Raw genomic sequence first — 21,778 nt, 5'->3', positions numbered from 1 at the left:
CCATTCCCAGCATCCTTTAATGCCTTAATGACTTGTGTTCTTTGATTGTCAAGGGTGTACCCCCTCCCTGAAATAATTCTCATCCAACTATAGCTTGTCTCTCCGCTTGTGTAGTACTGGCCGAGAAGGTCTTCCCGGACCCAAGCCCCGAACATATACCTCCTCTCGGGGCAGCCGGACCCCTACCCCCTTATTACAGGGCTCATCACACTGCATTAGAATCACCGTTTCCTCACTATAGGCCCACCAGGTAGGGTGGAGGGTGGGAAGGAACTGTATTTGTATATATACTATATAACATAGTATGGGGTTTATAAGATGTTCTTCATCTCTGAAAAACTGAAGAAATAAATTGTTAAACTATTTTGATTGCCATTTTTATATCATGAGTGACACAGAGTTGGGGGTGGGAAACATAGTTTGTTGTAATTCTATAATATTCTAAAAAGAAATGCTCTTATTATAAATATTTTCTTTTTGTAAGCATGCATTATGTTTCAAACTTTAGTTCCCAAACTAGTTTGAGGGATCTTTTCTGTCGTACAAACATTTGGAATAGAGTGCAAACAATTTCTGCATGCCTGTGGGCTGTCCCGACATAGAGTAAGAGCGACGCATATTCACATGCTTTCCACCCCAAATACAGACTTTCTGTGGTGGCATCTGGACGTTTGAACTCTCTCCTCCTGTATCCCGAAGATCCAAAGAGTTCTGAGTTTGCGATTAGCAAGAGAAACTGTGCCTTAAAACATACACTACTCCCAAACAGAATCGGAACGATAACTGTTCTATTTATTTTGTAGTAAAACAAACTTTTATTCCAACAGGGAACACTTGCTGTCCAACTCATTCCAGGTCTCTATTTACATTTTCCTTGAACAGAAAGCTTTTTATTTCTTCTTATTTTGATTACTTTTCTTTGATGGTGTGCCCAGCACCACACAGTGAAATTAGAAACTTAAAAAAAGGTCTCATTTCAGCTTACATTGTAGCAAAATTACGTGTCTTATTAGAAGTGAGTTAAGATGCCTCTTCTCTTTATTGGGGGTCTTATTTTGTCCCGAATAAAGCAACTCCTATAAGATGAAAGAACTGCAATGAAAGGAAGCCCTAGCAATGCCATTTTTTTATTTTGTTATTATTTTTTTCTGTCTCTGGCATTTTATGGCAAACAATCAAAAGGGAACAGATATACCCATACGCATGTGGGGATAGTTACTGCAGCATTGCTTTCAAACCGGCAAAGAACTGAAAACTAGAATTTCCATTAGAAATGGTGGAATAGATTAGAACACATCTATGCCATTAGAAAATTCACATTAGATGCATTTCCACAAACCATGATTTATTGCTGTGTGAAAAAAAAAAAGGCTTTAGAAGAGTGTGTGTAATACAGATCCTTCTGCGGGCAGCATGGCAAATTGGGAGAAATTGTATGGGATGAAGAGGTCGTGGAGAGAGAGAGAGAGAGAGCTTTGTATGTAGTTTTGAGAAGATTAATAAAAGACCGGAATATCCTAAGCTGCTAACATCAAATATTCAGAAAGGGAGGATTGGATAAAAGGTATTTCTTTATATATCTTTGTGCCACTTCATGTCTTCCAAACAATATGATTTCTTTTTGAAATAAAATATCTAATGAACATTTGGACTAGAAAATAAATAATCAAAAAGAATAGTAAAACAAAGAGAAACCATGACAAATCGGGGCTATTAATCTATTTATTCTGCACTCTGTCAGTATTGGTCAGGGGAGCCTGTGGTGTCCAGACCAGAGGCAGAGACCTAAGACAGGCAGCGAAAGAGTAAGAAGAGCGAAGAGGGAGAAGGGAAGTCATGTGTGAGAATGTCAAAAGATAACTGAAGACTTCTTCAAGGTTTATGGGCCAGTCATTTATTTAATTAAAATGTGCTGAGCACATATTAGGTACAGGGTTCAATGGGATGCTGGAAATAGGACTGTGAGCAAATATTATACATAGTCCCCACTGAAGCCTATAAATGATAGTGCAGAGATAGGGCTCTGAATGGGGTGGGGGCGGGGTGGGGCGGGGGGGAACGGTGGGCCCTTGCCCAAATTGTCATGGGAGCAAGGAAGTATTCGCAAACAATTTCCTTACAAACTAAGGGTGAAAGGAAGGAAAAGAAATCACCACGTTGAATAAATTACCAAGACTTCTCCTGGTTTTCCCTAAGATTTTTCATCTGAAAGATTTATTGTCAATCCCCTTTATAAAAGATAAAATGCTTACTATAAATCAGATTGCTAGAAGAAAAAGTTGACATAAGCTATTGCCCAGTAAGTTTGAGCAACATCTTTGAAAAAGTACATTGAAACCATGACAATATGTTGTAAAAACATAAAATAGGGCCGTTTGATGTCCTGGTAACACCACTGTATATTTTAACCTGGGTAGTGAATAGTGCTTCTTTCATTATTATTTCTTAAACTATGCATACATATTTAAAATACTCCTTGTCACATTACACATATGAAAAACAAAGCAACAAAAATGAATTATTTTTAAGAAAAAGTTAATTTTTCTGTAACGTGCCAATTTAATTTGTACATTAACCCTTCCTGATGAAGGCAGCTGACGTTCCTTTTTTTCCTCTCTCTTTTCCCACTACATTATGCTGTTCCTACCTACAATAATTCATTTAGGCAATTGAAGCATGATTCTTTTTATAAAGGCTCATGAACATTTTAAACAAAGAGCAAACATTTAACATTACTGAGTTGAGACATCATGAATCCTCTGATATTTATATATTGGAAATATTTTGCTTGGACTTAGACAATGACAAGAAAAGGGGGTGAATATTCTGACAGCGTCAAAAAGTTTTGAATACTCAGCCTCTGAGCCATGCTAAAGCACTGTCTTGGTGTGTTCATTCTCTGACTAGGCAGGAGAGGGATGGTAGTAGGGACGAGCAAGGACTCCATAGTCAGGTGATGCAGGTCCAAATCTCACCTTTACCCGTTATTGGCTGTGTGACCTTGTGTCATCACTTAACTTCTCAATGTTTCAGCTTTGTTTTAATAATAGGAATAAGAATAAAACCAACTTTACTGAGGTAGCTAAAACGCACATTAATTCATAATTGCTCATATGTCTGTGGTTGTTGTTACATAATTATGATTATAATTATCTGTATTTTAATCACTTTGTGGTATAAGAGGTTTGCTTCAAATGTTGACCACTTAGAATGTTTTAGGCTAGGGCCTGAACGTTTTAACCTATATATCAGTTCACTCAGTATGTGTTTTTCTATATTAAGTTCAAGTAGAAAAATCGCAAAGCGTGGGGTGGGGCAAAAGTAGGTTTTACAGGTGGTATTATTATTTATTAATCATGGCATTATTTTCCATACAAACAACTGTAAATCTGCTTTTGTTCACCCTGTATATTGAGAATTCCTGATATATAATGTTATTAAGGTGAACACAATGGAATAGAATATAAAGGTCACTAGTTTAAATTTTTAGATGATACAGATCTATCATAAAACAGTTTGAGACAGATGTTTTTAGCCCTATGACTTATCTACAGGCAGTTCATTGCTGTGGGTTGAAAATGCACTGAGTTTATTAACTGGTCTGTTTTTGTGGCTTTTTTTTCCCTGTCATGTAAATAAAGTTGATTTTGTTCGATCTCAACCAATCAGATTTGGGACTGTAGAATATGATCAGTTTGCCACATCCCTTTCTAATTTGGTACCCAACACTCTGAGTGGCCCAAATGGTACTGCACCTTTGTTGACATGTGGAACCCATGTCCCTGTTTCACTGCTCGATAAGTGGCTGGTAGAGCAGCACGTGGCACTCTGCTGTTGGCGGGCATCACAGAAAGGCACTGTGGTCTGGCTCACTTTCTGAGCATCTACACAGGGTGGCAGCAGAAAATCAGAATAAAAATTGAAAACTGAATCAGTTTTGGGTGGGGGAGTCAACTCCCTACAGTAGCTAAACTTTAGGAAGTATCAATATTTCAACCCATGTGGCATAGACATCCTGGTGTCCTATATTTATGGCTGGGCATAGAAGTTGGATGTCCACTGTGATTTTAGCAAAGAACCATCATTTTCACCATTAAGAATGGAAACCAGGTGAAACACAAACTAAGGGTCCAGGTCATGATTCTTTATGTATCACTTTATTCTCATCAATACATTGGAAAGAAAAATGGAAAGAAATGTGCACATACATTTTCCTATGAACCATCCAGATAATTGATGTACAACTTGTCAAGTAACCAAATTGCAGTATTACTGAATATTGGCAATTATTTAGTTAAATCTTCCATCCAAAAGAGAAATTAGCTCTATTATAACCACCCAGCATTTAGTTGAATATTTATTTCTACTTTTTAAAAAATATATATATTTTTAATTTATTGAGATGACATGTTTCACCAAACCATATACAGGTTTCAAGTATGCAACTCAGTATAATACCATCTAAACTCAACACTATACAAGAAGGCTTTACTCTTAGGAGCCAGTTAGAAAGCTCTCCCTTCCAGTGAACAGAACTTGTGGCTAACCAACTTCTCCTCACTCCTACCTCGGCTTCACTGAGCTGCACAAAACATATATAAACCCTCTCCAACGTGATTTCTCCTCAACAACCCATTCCGCAGGTAATGATTGAATATTTATTTCATGCTATAAGGCGCAAGGCTGGGAGAGGAAAGCCGAACCCTGACTTTATGGGTTTGGTGGTTCATACCTTGTTTTTACCAAGCTATTCTTTTCCATGGCCATTCTTACCATGGCCAACGCCTTTCCATTTCCCCCAACATACTGTATTTCCCCATGTATAAGACGCATCTTAATTTTGGGGCCCGAAATTTGAAAAAAAATGTATTACATAAAGTTATTGAACTCAAGTTTTATTCATCATAAAATTCATGCAACTCTTCATCACTGTCAAAACTCCCATCCACTAGCTTGTCCTCATCTGTGTCTGATGACCAATCACTGTCTTCAACAATGAGCATAAAACAAGCACAAAAAAGCAGGAAATACAAGTAAAAAAAGCCTACAACCATTGTATAAGACACACCCAGTTTTTAGACCACAAATCTTTTTTGAAAAGGTGTGCCTCATACATAGGGAAATACGGTAAACATGTTTCTTACCCCCAGGTCAAACACTTAAAACAAAGAACATAAAACTACACATTTCTCCAGATGTAATTTGACTAATGCCGAGTTCAGTGGCATAATTAACCAACTTACCTTTGCATGGCTCTGAGCATTAAAAGCAGGCCTCGGGCACAGTTGAGTGCTCAATAAATATTTATGAAAGGCTCTGACACTCTTCTCTCTCATGTGAGCTCAATGGTTTTAGTTATGTTATTAACTTCTTGTGTGTGGACAGAACCATTGGATATGCATGATTAAAACACAGGCTGAGGGAATAAATAATAAACCATGTATGATTGAGAAGCTAGTTTCTTGAAGAAGAAATTAAATCCATCTTACAAAATTCCTATGAAAATATTTGCATTCAAGTGAGTCTTTTGCCACAATAAAGTAGGTTTTTAGTCTAAATGATGAATGTTTTCAACTAAAATAATATAGCTATCCCTGCATTGGTATGTGATTCAGGATAGATTTTGCCTGTACTATCTGTTGACTGAACATGGTTGTACTGAATTAAGTTGATGGGGTAAAAAAGAAAAATTTTTTTGAAAGTTTACCTTCTCTCTTTGGACTTGCTATGTTAACAGACTCTCTTGACCTTTAGAACCCAGTCTCTTAGACATCACACACACACACACACACACACACACACACACACACACACACACGAGTATTAAACCTAGAATTATTTCCATGCAGTATTTTCCCAGTTTAATTATGCCTCAGAGAGTAATCTTCAAAGAAGACAGGGACTCCCATCGAAAGGCAGTTAGTAGCAAAAGGCTCATTTAATTGTGACCAGTGATTAAAGGCAGACGAGTCTGAAAGGATCTTTGCTATGTTAATGGAATTCTCTTTGACTGTTCTTAGTAAAGGCACTTCTCTACCTCTCTTTTCCATTTGGAGCATCAATTCTCTGTGTTTAGCTCAGTCCTTCAATTCCCAAACAATAGTGTTTAGACTAGTTAACCTTAGCTTTTCCAAGCAATAATCTTTGTGCTTGTGATTCTTACCCACAACCTTATGAGCTTTTATTATCTCTCTATGGTGAACCTTACTTAGCTTCAATACTACTTAAAATTTTGTTTTGGTATTGGCTTTAGAGAGAGAAAGAAAAGGAAGGGATACAGATAGAGAGGAGAGAGAGAGAGAGATTGATTTGTTGTTCCATTTATTTATGCATCATTGGTGGATTCTTGTATGTGCCCCGACGGAGGATCGAACCAGCCACCTTGGTGTATCAGGATGATGCTCCAAATAACTTAGCTAACCTACCAGGACACCTCAATACTACTTTTAACCTGTTAGAAACTCCAAATCATTTTTTTATTTTATTCTCTGATTTCAGGGATACCAATGACATTTTGCAATACAGTATCTATAGGCTTTTTAAATAGCATATTGATTCTTCTCTACAAATCGTTTTCAATATTGGCAGAATCAGAAACAGCTCACCCACCAGAATCCTTTAAATGTTCCTCAGTCAGTTGAATTGATGATGTGTTATTATCTAGGGAAATTTGGACTAATTTTAGCATCATAAAACCAATTCATCCATTATGAACTCTATGAAAGTCTGTGATCATTAGTTACTATTAAGACACTCTCAATGAAATGGGCTGGTCAAATCAAAGCTCACTTTTGTAATGCTTATAGAGCTGATCTGTGCTAACATGACATATTTTCAAAACCCAGAAACAAGTGCTAAGGAACAACGGAAAATAAAATGAGCTTTTGCATTGGAGTCTGCCTCTTTGCAGGTTAGTCTTTAGACATAATTAATTAAGCATGGCATATTCTGCATGGAAGAAATTCTAAGTCTAGCAGCATGACAAAGAGCCCGACCCAGCAGAGAACCTTCATCTGTTAGACATTAATAATCAAAGTGATTATTTTAGGAAATAATTTGTCCAAAGACAAAGTAGTTATCTTTCATTTGAGTTACAAAAAAGATATATCAGTGAAAATAAACTGTTTTTAACATTTCTTTTAAAATTGTTGAGTAGCTTTTATTTCTCCCACTCAAAACTTCATTATGAACAAAACTCTGCCAAAGAGCTTCTTCTTCTGTTTTTCTATTTTCTGCACACTCCCTATCCCCGCAGAGTAATATTTTAAAGCAGTTTGTATTACCTCACCTCTAAAATATCTGCTTCATTGGAAAGATAATACAAAATAGCCTCTGAAATTTTACCTTTCTTAGTACCCCTTCAATTCTCTCTTTAAACCCAAGTTCTATTTGCAGTTGCTGCTTGTCAAAATCTAAGACTAACTCATGTCATATAAAAAAGAATATAGATATAATTTCTGATAAATTTGTATTCTAACAGATATATGTTCTTTTAAAGCAGTCTATCCATGTGACTGAGAACTTCAGGCAGAGTCATATAATTAATATAATCACTATTGGTGCTGACATTAACTGAAGGTGCTGTTGGGCAGGAGGGAAAAACCAGGCAGCCAAGGATAAATATATTTCATACAAATTTCTGCTCCTCCTCCTCCTCTTCCTCCCCTTCTCCTCCTCCTCCTCCTCCTCCTCCTCCTCCTCCTCCTCCTCCTTCTTCTTCTTCTTCTTCTTCTTCTCCTTCTCCTCCTTCTCCTCCTCCTCCTCCTCCTCCTCCTCCTCCTCCTCCTCCTCCTCCTCCTCCTCCTCCTCCTTCTTCTTCTTCTTCTTCTTCTTCTTCTTCTTCTTCTTCTTCCTTTTCTTCTTCTTTTTTTAGGTGAGAGGAGGGAAGATAGTGAAACAGACTTCTGCATGTGCCCCAACTAGGATCCGCCAATCTGGGGCTAATGCTCAAATCAACCAAGCTATCTTCAGCACTTGGGTGATGCTTGAACAAATCGAGGCACCACTGGCTTTAGGAGGGTAAGAGAGAGAGAAGGGGGAGAGGGAAGGGGAAAGAAGCAGATGATTGCTTCTCTTGTGTAACCTGACTGGGAATTGAACCCGGGACGTCTGCATGCAGAGCTGATGCTCTATCCACTGAGCAAACAGGTCAGGGCTGCAAGTTTTTTCAAAGCAAAGATCAGGCCTTTTCTTTGGGTTTTACCCAATGGGCCTATAATCATACAGTGTCTAAATGGTTAACATTCATGCCATGCTTGTAAACACTAAATGTTGACCAGGTCATTCAGCATTTTATGCTCCTTTGTAATCAGATATTCTAATCTTGAGGTGGGCTACCATTAAAAGTTATGGAAGGAAAATCTTCGGATTGAAGAGTAAAGAATAGAACTGAATTTCTGTAGCCTAGAATAGCCTGAAGAGTCTTCTCACCTTCTCAGTCATGCTGTTCTGTGGAAATGGAGGTTGATGAGATAACAAAGGAATTCCAATAAAAGCCACCAGCACCCCTACAATGAAGGCAGTTCTGACTCAGCCCTGTGACACATGTCATGGAAAGCAGAGTGTGTAGCTTTCGGAACAGACTGATCTGGATCTTGGTACTCAGATCTGTCACCTACCATTTTGACCTTGGGCCAATGACCAATTTCCTGCCATCAAAATGGATTTATCTGTGAAGTGGGGATGCTAAACCCTATCTCGCCAGGTGGTTGTTAAAGGAAATAATGTGCATAGAGCAGTCAGCACCGGCCTCATGCAAACTGTTTGTTAAATATTAGCGCTCACCGTGACTTGGAAGCTGTGTATCGGTGTTGAAGAGCCTGGCTTGGCAGCCACAAGAGATGCAGTGGTGTCAGAGCCCCTTCCCTCAAAAGCTCTGTGAATCCAGACAAATAACCTAGCTCTTCCCTTCACCGCTTGCACTCACTCCCCTACGGCCCTCCCAGTACAAATTGGTAGTTACAAAATAGTCCCAAGATGTAAAGTACAGCAGAGGGATTGTAGTCAGTAATATCGTAATAACTATGCATGGGGCCAGGTGGATATTGGACATACAGGGGGAACCACTTTGTAACGTGTACAACTCTCTAACCACAACGCTGTACACCTGAAACTAATACAGACTAATAATGACTGCAAACTGTGAAATCAAAGCAAAACAAAACAAAACAAAATAGCTCTCTAAATGTCAGTTCACTCATCTATAAAATGAGGGAAATGATACCATTTTTTCTTTTAATTTCAGGATTGAGATAAGTAATGACTGGTACAAAATAAAATGTCACCAAATAGCAATGTTACTGCTATCTCATTACGTCTTCACATGATATACATGAGAAAAGTTTTCTCATTTTTTACTTCAGAGACTTCAGTCTCCGGCAGCCTGCCAGACTTGCCTGAGGTCAAGGTTCCCCAGTGGGGGGCGGAGACTTGGTCTGAGGCCTACCCCGCTGCTGGAGCCGCTGCCTTTCCACTGATCCATCTGTCTGCTCAGCAGCCTCTGCTTGTTTCCATGGAACCTGTCAATCAGCTTTCTATTTATTCTCCCATCAGATTTTTTTTTAAGGCAGAACAGAAACACTTGGGGTAAAATAACAATATGTTAAAATTTTTAGTGAAGAAGTTGAGCTTTTTAAATCATCATCTAAATTGACACGCTTCTTCAGAATTCTAAGTTCTCTCCATTTCTTTAGCTAACAGCTTCCATGGGAGTGGTTGCCCACGGGTCTGGGTGGCAGAAAGGCTATGTCTCAGTTTCTTTTCTTTATGATCCTGTAGAAATAATAAAGGGTGTAAGAACATTTGAGTCCTAGTCTAAGCCAGCTACGTTTAGATAACCTTCGAGTAACCTGAGACAAATAGGCAAACTAAAAGAAAAGTAAAATATTAGTACCTAAGAAATTCACAGACATAATTAAAATTAATTAATAAGCTATATCTGCAATTGGCCCCATTTCTCCAACGAGAAAAATTTCTGCTGGCAGCACAAAGGAATGATTTGTGGGGTTTCATCTTGTCTGTTGTAGAAGCACAGGGCAGAGGGGGTGGTTTACATGCAGATTCTGGACTCAGAGTTGAGACCACGTCCTGACTCTCCCAATTATTAACAATGATCTTGTGCAAATTTATTATCTCTCAAAGCCTCCTTTTTTCTTGCTGAACTTTGTGTAATAGAAGCATTTACATTAGAAGGTTTACATAATGACAAAACAAGTTAGTTCTTGTACAGCACAGAACACGATGTCTGTATTCAGTACAGGGTAGCTATTATTATTATGCCACATACTTCAGACGTTCCCCACTCTCCTTAAGTATAGAATATAGGATGCGATTCCATGACCCAAAAGCACATTTCCAGGTCACCAAACCCAGCCAGTAAACCAGTCAGTTAATCATTTACTTGGGTTTTTCCTTTCTACTCTACACCATTTTGAATTATGTCATTAGCAGTTTAAATAACAACAACAAAAAAATTCTGAGTCATTAAGAGTGTGAATATCTAACTTGTGTAAGTTTTGCACTACACAGCTACTCAAATTAATGAAGTCAATCATTCAAATGGTTAAGTTCACTTCAAAACCAAATTATGGGCCCTGGCCAGTTAGCATCAGCCCAGCATATGAACGTTCTGAGTTCAATCCCTGGTCAGGGCACACAAGAGAAGTGACCGTTTACTTCTTTTCCCCTTCTGCTACTCCTTACTCTTTCCCTCTCACAGCCAGTGGTTCTATCGGTTTGAGCGTCAGCAGCCCCAGCACTGAGGATAGCTTGGTTTGTCTGAGCATATGAGCCTCAGGCACTAAAAATAGCTCTGTTGATTTGAGCATTGGGGTTGCAGTTGCTGGATAGATCCCGGGGCACATGTGGGGGGTCTATCTCACTATTTCCCCTCCTCTCACTTTAAAAAATAAAACAAAACAGAAAAAAAACAAAAATGTTAGGAACCAAACTGTTCTTGAACAGTAAACTTGGTCTCAGTAATCCTCCAGACTGGAAAAGGCCATACAACTTATTTTGTCTGATTCTTAAAGTAGAAACTCATTATTTCTGCTTCTGCTTTTGACAGACCAGCCTGGATATTTAAAAATATAGACTATATAGTCCACTATCAAATTCTGTGGAATATATCAAATTCTGTGGCCTGTATCAAACTACCATCAAAATGCATCATGCCTAAAGACACTGCGGACTGTAATCAAACTAATTCCTGCCACTCTGCTCAGGGTATCTGTGGGCAAGTCAGTTACATGGCTGGGTCATATACTCCCTGGAACTAGGGGTAATAATAACATCAGTTTCCCTCCCCAATCTGGTCCTTGGAGTCAGGTACCCTGTTTGCTGGGTGGAGAGGCACCGCTGCTGTCTCCTCTACCCACCTCCTTGAAACCGGTGGTTCCTGAAGGCAGCACAGAAAATATGTCTGAAGAGCAGGAGAAGGAGGGGGAGGCAGTGCTCACTGCTGCCAGCAAACCCACTTTTTAAACCTCTCTCAGGTCTGTGCTCTGAGGCCTTTTCTCTGCACCACCATCACCATCTCTCTCATCCAAGCCCCTTCAACCTGTTCTCCACACTTCAGCCCAAAAGAGCATTAAAAAGCAAATATCAAGGTCATCTCCCTGCTCAAAAATTCCTGGGGAGTTCCTATTACTCTAAGGATCAAGTTCACACTCCTGCAAGTGACCCTCCAGGCCCTTCCTCATATGCAGCCTCTCCACCTAGAAGGCCTGATTCCCCCTCACCCACATCACATGGCACACTGCCCAATTTTTAGGTTCTTAAACCCCTCTGGGTATTGGCAGCGCATTCTCTCTACACAGAATGTTTTCCTTCCCTGTGCCCCAACTTTTCCCCCACCAGCTACCCCTACCGGCCTCAGGTTAGCCATTTTTACTTCTAGTACAGGGGTTGGGAACCTATGGCTCGCGAACCAGATATGGCTCTTTTGATGGCTGCATCTGGCTCGCAGACAAATCTTTAATAAAAAAAAATAATAACATTAAAAATATAAAACATTCTCATGTATTACAATCCATTCATTTTCTACCGCTCATGTTCATGGTTGCGGGTGGCTGGAGCTAATCATAGCTGTCCTCCAGGACAACACCAAATTTTTATTGGACAATGCATAAGGTACATGGGTCGTTGTATGGCTCTCACGGAATTACATTTTAAAATATGTGGCGTTCATGGCTCTCTCAACCAAAAAGGTTCCCGACCCCTGTTCTAGTAAAAGCTTTCCTGCCTTACCAGGCGGTGGCACAGTGGATAGAGCATCGGACTGGGATGCAGAGGACCCAGGTTCAAGACCCCGAGGTCACCAGCTTGAGCTGGCAAAAAGCTCACCATCTTGGACCCAAGGTTACTGGCTCGAGCAAGGGGTTACTAGGTCTGCTGTAGCCTCACGGTCAAGGCACATATGAGAAAGCAATCAATGAACAACTAAGATGTCACAACAAAAAACTAATGATTGATGCTTCTCATCTCTCTGTTCCTGTCTGTGTATCCCTATATATCCCTCTCTCTGACTCTCTCTCTCTGTCTCTGAAAAATAAAAATATAAAAGCTGGCCCTGGCCGGTTGGCTCAGCAGTGGAGCGTTGGCCTGGTGTGCAGGGGACCCGGGTTCGATTCCCAGCCGGGGCACATAGGAGAGGCGCCCATTTGCTTCTCCACCCCCCCCTCCTTCCTTCCTCCCTGTCTCTCTCTTCCCCTCCCGCAGCCGAGGCTCCGTTGGAGCGGGGATGGCCCGGGCGCTGGGGATGGCTCCTTGGCCTCTGCCCCAGGCGCTAGAGTGGCTCTGGTTGCGCGGAGCGCTGCCCCCGAGGGGCAGGGCCTCGCCCCCTGGTGGGCGGAGCGTCGCCCGTGGTGGGCGTGCCAGGTGGATCCCAGTCGGGCGCATGCGGAAGTCTGTCTGACTGTTTCTCCCCATGTCCAGCTTCAAAAAAATGCAAAAACAAAAAACAAAACAAAACAAACAAACAAACAAACAAAAAATATATATATAAAAGCTTTCCTGAATGCCCTAGACTATTAAGTCCCCCCCCAGCAATCTGTACTTCTTTGAAGCTCTTATCACAGATATGATTAATTAGTTATGTGATCATTGATAAATATCCATTTTCCCACCAGAATGTAAGCACCGTGACTGTCTTGGGTTCTCCTCTCTGTTCTCAGCCCCTGGCATGGTTCCTGGTTGGCTCATTAATCAGCACACAACTTCTCCATGCTCAACAAGACTTTGCTAAGTGGCCGAGGGCATAATGAAAGGATGGGAGCAGGAACAGCTCACGCTGAGAGGAGCCTCTGTCTGTTCTCCCAGATTCAGGCTCGGCAGATAGCATGCTCGGGCATGGGCTTGGGGACTGGGCTAAGTTTACTTTCACGGTGCAGCCGGTACTCGATGCACCCTGGGAGTGGGGTCATTTCGTCTTCAGGCTCCCCCTCTGAGCGTTTCTCATGGATACCACCGTGCTCCTCAGCTGTGGTCTGACATGTGTGAGCACCCTTCTGTCTCTTCATGAGATCCTCATCTCCCTGGAGACACAATTCAAGCAAGATTCAGATTTTTTTCCTCCACTGCACCTAGCTCAGAGTTTTGCACAGAGTAAAAAAATAAATGAATATATAATAAAATACACAGGCAGTTTGTTTTTTCTGTACCTTTGTGAAAAACATAATAGTAATTTACCCTCTTGGCTCTGTGCTATTCACGTTCTAGTTTCTCCATTGATAACCTGTTAACGTTTTTCCTTGTAAGTTAGGCATTAGACAGACCTACTCCCTTCCTTTTAAGGGTTCAGCTACAGTGTTTCTGAAGCAGTTTTCATGCTTGAGAAGAAAGGGACAGTGTAGAAGTATGATAATTATGAATATTCTGATCTTTCTTTCAAATGCATGTTCTTAGAGCAAAGACTGTAAAGTATGTTGAATGTAAATTTCAAAAGTTATTACAATTTCAAGACAATCCCTTATTCATTTTAAATCGTTCCATCTTATATTACTATTTATTTTTTAATGCAATCTAAGGCACTCTTTTCTCAACTAAGGCTCCTAATTACATGAAAGAATCCTAAAACCATTAGAAGCTCAAACAGTAAGAAGCTCAGGCTAAAGTATATTTGCTTCCCGCCTAGTTAAACATCATAATAACTCTGATGATAGACCACGTTTCTCTCAGATTGTTTGGGAGAAAGACTATGTGCTGTCTTAACAAATCCTTGTGAATAGTCATGGCTAAAAGAGATAGAGAGAGAGGGAACCACTGGTATGTTTTAGATTTCATTTACTATCTTGTATTTGACATTAAAAAATACACACACACACACACACACACTAGTGCTCAACTGGGCAAAACTCCTATATAGTGATTTTCCAACATAAAGAGTAAAAATATGAATTAAACTTGGAGGGGGGAAAATGCAAAAATAAAATAAAGTATAGAAGTGATTTGGTGTGAGTGCATACACACACACACACACACACACACACACGTGTGTGCATGTACTTCACCAGGGATAAGACCTGATCCCCAACCACCAACACAGCAAATTCGTCAAGCAGAGTGCTAATGCATTCTACTGCTTTCTGCTGGAATCCAGGAGACACTAGGCTTATTTCCTGTATTATTCATTTAAACTATGGCAGACCTCAAAAGAAGCCCAGGAAACCAAAACCCTGAACTTGAACTGAAAGAGGCAAGATGAAACGCTTTTTTCCCCACACAAAGATCAAGGGAACAGAAAAGACTGTTTATGTAACTGGGTTCAAATTTCTCTTTATTCTTGAGTTCACATCGCTATCTCGGCTCGCCCTCAGTGTTCAGCCTCATGAATGTGAGCAGGCACCTGTGGGAGGGGGCATGTGCACTACTGACATAAAGGAGCCTGCTCACCTGCTCAAGGTGACTCCTGGATGGCAGTGCATGTCATATCATTTAATATCCATTCACAGTTTGACAAGATGTATTTTGCAGCACGTACATTACAATAACATATTAAGGAATCACAATCCTTTTATTAGGAAAAGCAAGGTTATAGTTATTGGAGAAGCTCTGTTCCTGCCCTTTAAAGGAATAACATATCTGTCAAATGGAGTTCAGGACCAGTAAGTAACACCCCTCGGGGGTGTCTGCTATCTGTATTAGGATAGGAAATGATTAGCAGGTGGGGGGGGGGGAGGCAGAAGTTATAGAGTTCTTACAAAGCATGAGCTTTATGAGCATTTTCTCATTTAATACCTCCCTACTACCCTATGTAGTTAGATTTACAGTGGCCCCATTTTTCCAAATGAGTAAACTAAGGCTCAGTTAGAGAACTTGCTGTAACTCACTACTAGAACAGTGCCTGGGATACAGTGAGCACTCAAATATTTGTAGGAGGGAGGAAAGGGGGAGGAAAGAGGGAGAGTAAATCAGATAAGGGGACCACTATTGTATCAAAATAAGGAGTGAAGAACGTCTAGCCTAGAGCAGTGGTTGTGGGATGAGAGAGGAGCAGGGAGATTCTTAAGATATTTGAAGAAGTGATATAACATTAATAAGAATAAAGACTTATTTAACACTTGCTATGTGCTATGTTCTAAGTGGTTTGCTTATATTAACTTACATTATATATTTTTATTTAATTATATCACCTGATTTTTACTTATCTATAACTTATATTAACATTTAATTCTTACAACCAGCCTATTTTACAAATAATGTCAAATGTCTTAGACCGGGTTTGCTCAAAGCGGAGCCTGAGATGGGTCTTCTCGTGCGAGTGCTTCCCTGAGGAAGTGAGAGCAGCATGTGACTGTGAGAATCCTGGAGTATGAATAATGACACAGAGGGGCTGGATGTGTATATGGTCCTTCAGTCAGCCAGTGGCCGCAGCCAGGGGCTGGGGTCAGGCAATTTTCTAGAAAAAGGGCAGCTGTGAACTGTTAGCATCCAATCCTCATCAGCAGCATCAACAGCATCAACATCATCATCATCTTCATCATCTTTATCATCAAAATCATCATCATCGCCCTGGCCGGTTGGCTCAGTGGTAGAGCGTCGGCCTGGAGTGCAGAAGTCCTGGGTTCGATTCCCGGCCAGGGCACACAGGAGAAGCACCCATCTGCTTCTCCACCCCTCCCCCTCTCCTTCCTCTCTGTCTCTCTCTTCCCCTCCCGCAGCCGAGGCTCCATTGGAGCAAAGATGGCCCGGGCGCTGGGGATGGCTCTGTGGCCTCTGCCCCAGGCACTAGAATGGCTCTGGTCGCAACAGAGTGATGCCCCAGAGGGGCAGAGCCTGGCCCCCTGGTGGGCGTGCCGGGTGGATCCTGGTCGGGCGCATGCGGGAGTCTGTCTGACTGTCTCTCCCTGTTTCCAGCTTCAGAAAAATACAAAAAAAAAAAAATCATCACTATCACCAACATCAACATCATTATCAACATCATCATCATCATCATCATCTGGGAGATGCATGCACCTTCCTAGAAGAGGCATCAAGTGATGTTCCTCAAGTCACTACCCTGGTACCAGTGCCCTTAAACTTGATGGCCAAACTGTGCTGCCTTGTTTAACTTTATCTTCTGATTAAGTCTCAGAATTGTTTCAGAAACTCACTGCTTAGAACGTGCACCTTATGTTTAAGTGGAATGAGATACCAGGAATAGATAATAGAGGCGATGAATTTAACTAGGTAAGGGAGGTAAGGGAGGCCCTCCAGGAAACAATGACTGAGGACAAGAAGGAGGTAGGGTTTTCTTCTTAAAAGATAGAGCAGAACATGTTAATCTGTTATGAAAAACATCAGTAGTTCTCCATTGCCCAATGGCTTAACTTCTTAGAATGGTTTCCGGAAGTTCCCATAATCTGACTTCAGCCCCCTGACTACCTGACCCAGGTGCATATCCACATACTTTTAGTCCTGCCACATTGACTTCCAGTCCCTGAATGTACTGAGCTTTCTCTTACAATGTCTCTTCTGAGTGTGATGCTTTTCCTTTTTCTTTTCTTTTTTTTTTTTAAGTAAGAAGAGGGGAGATAGAGAGATAGACTCCCACATGTGCCCCAACTGGGATTCACCCAGGAAGCCCTGTCTGGGGCCGATGCTCAAATCAATTGAACTATTCTCAGTGCCAGGGCTGATGCTTGAACCAATCAAGCCACTGGTTGTGGGAGGGGAAGAGGAAGAGAAGGTGGAGAGGTAGAAGGAGAGAAGCAGATGGTTGCTCCTCATCTGTGCCCTGTCTGGGGATCGAACCCAGGAAATCTGCACACCAGGTTGATGCTATATCCGCTGAGCCAGACAGCCAGGGCTGATGCCCTTTCTTAATACCACTTCCTTCCATGCTTACCTCCTATTCACCACTGGAAATTATTCTTACTTTACAATGCCAACTCCAGTGCTACTTCTTCCGTTGCTGTAGCTTTTCTCAGTGTCTTCAGTTAGAACTAATCATCTTTGTTTCATGCCCCTGAGTGATTTCTGCAGGTCTTCCAATGCAGATATCATGGTCTTCCTTCCTCTATAATTATGTATTTCTTCACTAGATGGAAAACTTCTTGAAAGAAATAAAAGAATTTGGGCTCTATTAGTTGCAAGTAATAGAAACTAAACTCACAGTAGTTTAAGCTAAGAACCTCGTTGGTTCCTAGAACATAGAAGTCTAAGACTTGCCTGACCAGGAGGTGGCACAGTGGATAGAGCATTGGACTGGGATGCAGAGGACCCGGGTTTGAGACCTCGAGGTCGCCAGCTTGAGAGCAAGTTCATCTGGTTTGAGCAGAGCTCACCAGCTTGGACCCAAGGTCTCTGGCTTGAGCAAAGGGTTACTTGGTCTGCTGTAGCCCCATGGTCAAGGCACATATGAGAAAGCAATCAATGAACAACTAAGGTGTCACACGAAAAACAAATGATTGATGGATCTCATCTCTCTTCATTCCTGTCTGTCTGTCCCTATCTATTCCTCTCTCTGTCTCTGTTTAAAAAAAAAAAAAAAGAAGAGAAAAAGTCTAAGATAAGCAGATGGATCTAGACATGGCTGAATCCAAGAACTAAAATGATGTGAGGTTTCCATCTCTAGCTTTAGATCCATTCACATTCTGGTAAATATGGTCCCAGTAGCTTTGGGTTTATCATCCTCCAGGCTAGAGTTTCCAGTGAAAGGAGTGAGCTGTTATCCCAGTAACCACATGAATCTTTGTGGCTAGTGATACCAAGTTAAGAGTGCAGCTGCCTCCCGAGGGTCCTGTTGGTCCTGTATCCATCAGTGTCGACTTCTGGACCTGCCACTGGGTTCAGGAACTGGTATCCTAATTGGCTGGCTTGGGTCATGTGTCTACCTCCCCTTGATTTAATAGCCTTACCAAAATGACATGGATGGATTACTAAACGGAAAAGAGAGTTTCTGCTAGCAAAGCACAGCGAAGAGATGATAGATAAGCAAAATCAACAGCTGTCCACTCCAGTTGTCAATATTATTACCCATGAAAAAAGAGAGGGTTTGGAAAGTCACCAGGAATAAGGAAACAGGGAAGAAGAGAGTGAATATATGGAGGGCGAGGAGACGGGGGAATGTCAAGGGACCTACGATGAGCTTGACCATTGACAGCATGCGGGAAACGGGGTTGAGCTGAGATCTGCGGGTCAGTGCCCTTGGGAATTCTTGCTCTGCGGGGGAACAATACAGAGCCCAGCCCTGTTTTAAGACAAATATTCTTATTTTTCAGGACTCTGAAATAAGAAATGTCATAAAACTTTATGGGTATGGGAAGAAAAGTTAGAAGGACTTTGACTTTAACAAGCAGTTAAAATATAAATATATTCTCCTCAATCTTTTAGAAATCTAACAAAAAAGGACAAGAGCTCAAATAAGTTATTAAGCTTTGACTACCTTACATATTCTTTTCACTTAGTAAAACCTTTATTAAACTATGTTAAATCATATATGCTCATTAGAAGTTAAAACAGTACAAAGTTGTATAAAGTAAAAGTTACTGCCCTCTCGCTCTGCCTCACTGTGTACCTTATATAGCAGTGGTCCCCAACCTTTTTTGGGCCACGGAACAGTTTAATGTCAGAAAATATTTTCACGGACCGTCCTTTAGGGTGGGACGGATAAATGTATCATGTGACCGAGACAAGTGTTAAGAGTGAGTCTTAGACGGATGTAACAGAGGGAATCTGGTCATTTTTAAAAAATAAAACATCGTTCAGACTTAAATATAAATAAAACAGAAATAATATAAGTTATTTATTCTTTCTCTGCGGACCGATACCAAATGGCCCATGGACTGGTACCGGTCCGTGGCCCGGGGTTTGGGGACCACAGTTATACAGCATTTGCACCCACCTGAGGTAACCAAGCTGCCCTTTGCTTTCCTTCTCATTTAAAACTTAAAATATCCTTCAAGCACTGAGTCATCATTCTGAATAGATTTTTTTTATTTTGATATTTTTATTTATTTTTGACTAACATTAAAAAAAAAGAAAAGACAACCAAGCAATCAGTTTACAAAATAATAGAGTACTGATTATTTTGTGTCCAAGGTTCACTTTATCCTTGTTAATTTTTGCCTTTCTCTCTCTCTCTCTCTTTTAAGCATTCTTTCTCCAATGTTCCAGCAGTTTTGTCTTTGTCTTAATACAATACTTGCATTTAAACAATGTTCTTGGTCACATTGGGACATGGTCACAGGAAAGGCAGAGCTGAGCCTTTGACCCCAAAGCTGACACTGGTGACTCATCAGCCTTGTAGGTGGGAGGCTCAGAGCTGTTTTCTGAGAAGCAGAGGGCTAGCCAGACCACCCTCCCTGGACTAATGGGACTCGTTCATGACACAGGTCACCTGGACTGAGATGTGTTTATCGCAGACGTATTGGTTGTACAGAGAATCACACTTGTTCTTTGGGCCCCGTCACCGTCATTACACAAGTTCATCCGTGTCAGCCCTGCATAAGTGTGAGTCAGCAGTGGTCGTGGCACGAAGGGCATCTGGGGTTCTCTTTGCATCTTCCTTCTCTCTCCCAAAGCCAGCCCAGCTAATCAAGTGTCTGAGACCCCTTTCCAACCAGACTGCTGATCCCAAACCTCTTTATTTAGAAATTCTAGAATTGGAAGTATGTGGGGTTTTTTGGTTTTGTTTTTATAATTCTAGAAAGTGACTCAGTACTACCCTGCAAGCAACTGTATTTTGAAATCATATTTATTGTGGCTAGAGCTTTGTAAAGAAGTAGAGTTTAAGTGCATTTTAATTATGTAACTATTCTTGAGAGTAATCTTCGAGTATCTCTCGCACAACTGATTCTTAACAGTGTGGGCCCCTATCTAGTTCTTTTGTCAACGCTCACCTTCACATCAAAGAATTGCTTTCCTATTTCAGCCTCATTCTTTTAGATTTGGAATCCAAAAACTTTTGTCAGTGACTCTCGGATTTCAGAGAATTTGTTAATAATGCAAACATACTCAGTAGGTCTGGGGCATACCTCCAATCTGTAATTTTAGCAATCACCCTAAATGATTCTAAAGCAGCTAGTTCCCAAATCAGGAAACCTACTTAGAGAAATGCCAGTACAGTGTCTGAAATTAAGTTTGGCTTCGCTTCTAACTAGCTGAGTTCATTGAGCTAATTACTTTACCTTTATATGTCTCAGTTTTCCCTTCCGTAAAATATGGACATTAACAGTTCCTATCTCAAAAGGTCATTGGGTGAAATCAATAACATTATGAAATCAATTAAGCATAGTGCCAGGTGATATCTAAATGCTCATTGCAGATTACTTTTAGAACAGAGATTGGAACATAGGAGGCACTCAATAAATGTTTGCAGAATATTGAGTGAAGGAAAATTCCATTACTACAGCTAGCTTTCCAGGTAGATAAAATGCTCTCCCAAGCCTGTATTATCTCAACAGGTCCATGATAGAGAGGCTGCTTCTGTGGGCCTGAGAAATAGAGCTGCTCAAGATAGCAGACTGGACTGAACAGGTACATCAGCCACTTTAAGAACCAAGAAACATTCATCCCAGGTCACTTCAAAACATCAGTGAGGGGCAGGGCATTTTAAATATAATGTATAAATATAATTGTTAACTCTCAGTTCTAATCAGCTAAGACTAGATTGATATAGAGAAGAGGGCTATGGCAGAATTTTTATATACAAAATAAAATTAAAATTAAAAAGAGGCATAATACCACTCTTGAATGTCATTGGAAGTAATGAGGCATTAATGGAAATAATGGTCAGTGAATAATTATAATGGGTTCAAAGAGGGCATGACTCTAATATGAGGTTGTATGTATCATATTTTGCAAAATTTCACTGCTTGATTTTCCTAAATTCTTGGGGATTGTTATTTTTCTATTAAGATTTTAACTATTTTCAATAGATGACCTATTATAACTTACTCTGGATCTTATTTATAATGACCATGTATTGAGCACATACTGTGTGATAAACATTAAATACTCATTATTTTAATTCATATTCACAACTCTGCAAGTGAGATAGTCACCATTTCTATATTACAAATTATAAAATGAAACTCAAATCTCAGAGGTGTTGTCTGACCAAAATGACCTAGAGCTGACAGAGCTGTGATTGGAACCCTGATGTCTCCCAGCTGTGATGTCCTTCCACTATACTGTGCTGTCTCTCAGTGGCAATAGGTGAGTATCCTTCCCTAACTGGACAGCGGGGGCCTTGGACCTCTGTAGCACATCTGGCCTGTGCCACACCATGGCATTTCTCCATGGAACCCTCTGTTTTCAACTGTCTCTCCTTATGATGATTAATTGCAATAGACAGTTG

The 21,778-nt window shown here is 40.7% G+C and overlaps 1 non-coding gene across 1 annotated transcript; it reads left to right on the top strand.

Annotated features, from left to right (window-relative positions):
- Nucleotides 1-16,005: 16,005 nt before the first annotated feature.
- TRNAS-GGA (transfer RNA serine (anticodon GGA)) lies at nucleotides 16,006-16,081 on the top strand. Its single transcript has one exon. It is a non-coding gene; the product is annotated as a tRNA-Ser (tRNA).
- The last annotated feature ends 5,697 nt before the right edge of the window (nucleotides 16,082-21,778 follow it).

The sequence above is a fragment of the Saccopteryx bilineata genome, chromosome 4 (genome assembly GCF_036850765.1).
Source record: "Saccopteryx bilineata isolate mSacBil1 chromosome 4, mSacBil1_pri_phased_curated, whole genome shotgun sequence".
NCBI classification, from domain to species: Eukaryota; Metazoa; Chordata; class Mammalia; order Chiroptera; family Emballonuridae; genus Saccopteryx; species Saccopteryx bilineata.
The sequence above is the reverse complement of the archived record's forward strand: the minus strand, read 5'-3'. Positions and strand labels throughout refer to the sequence as shown.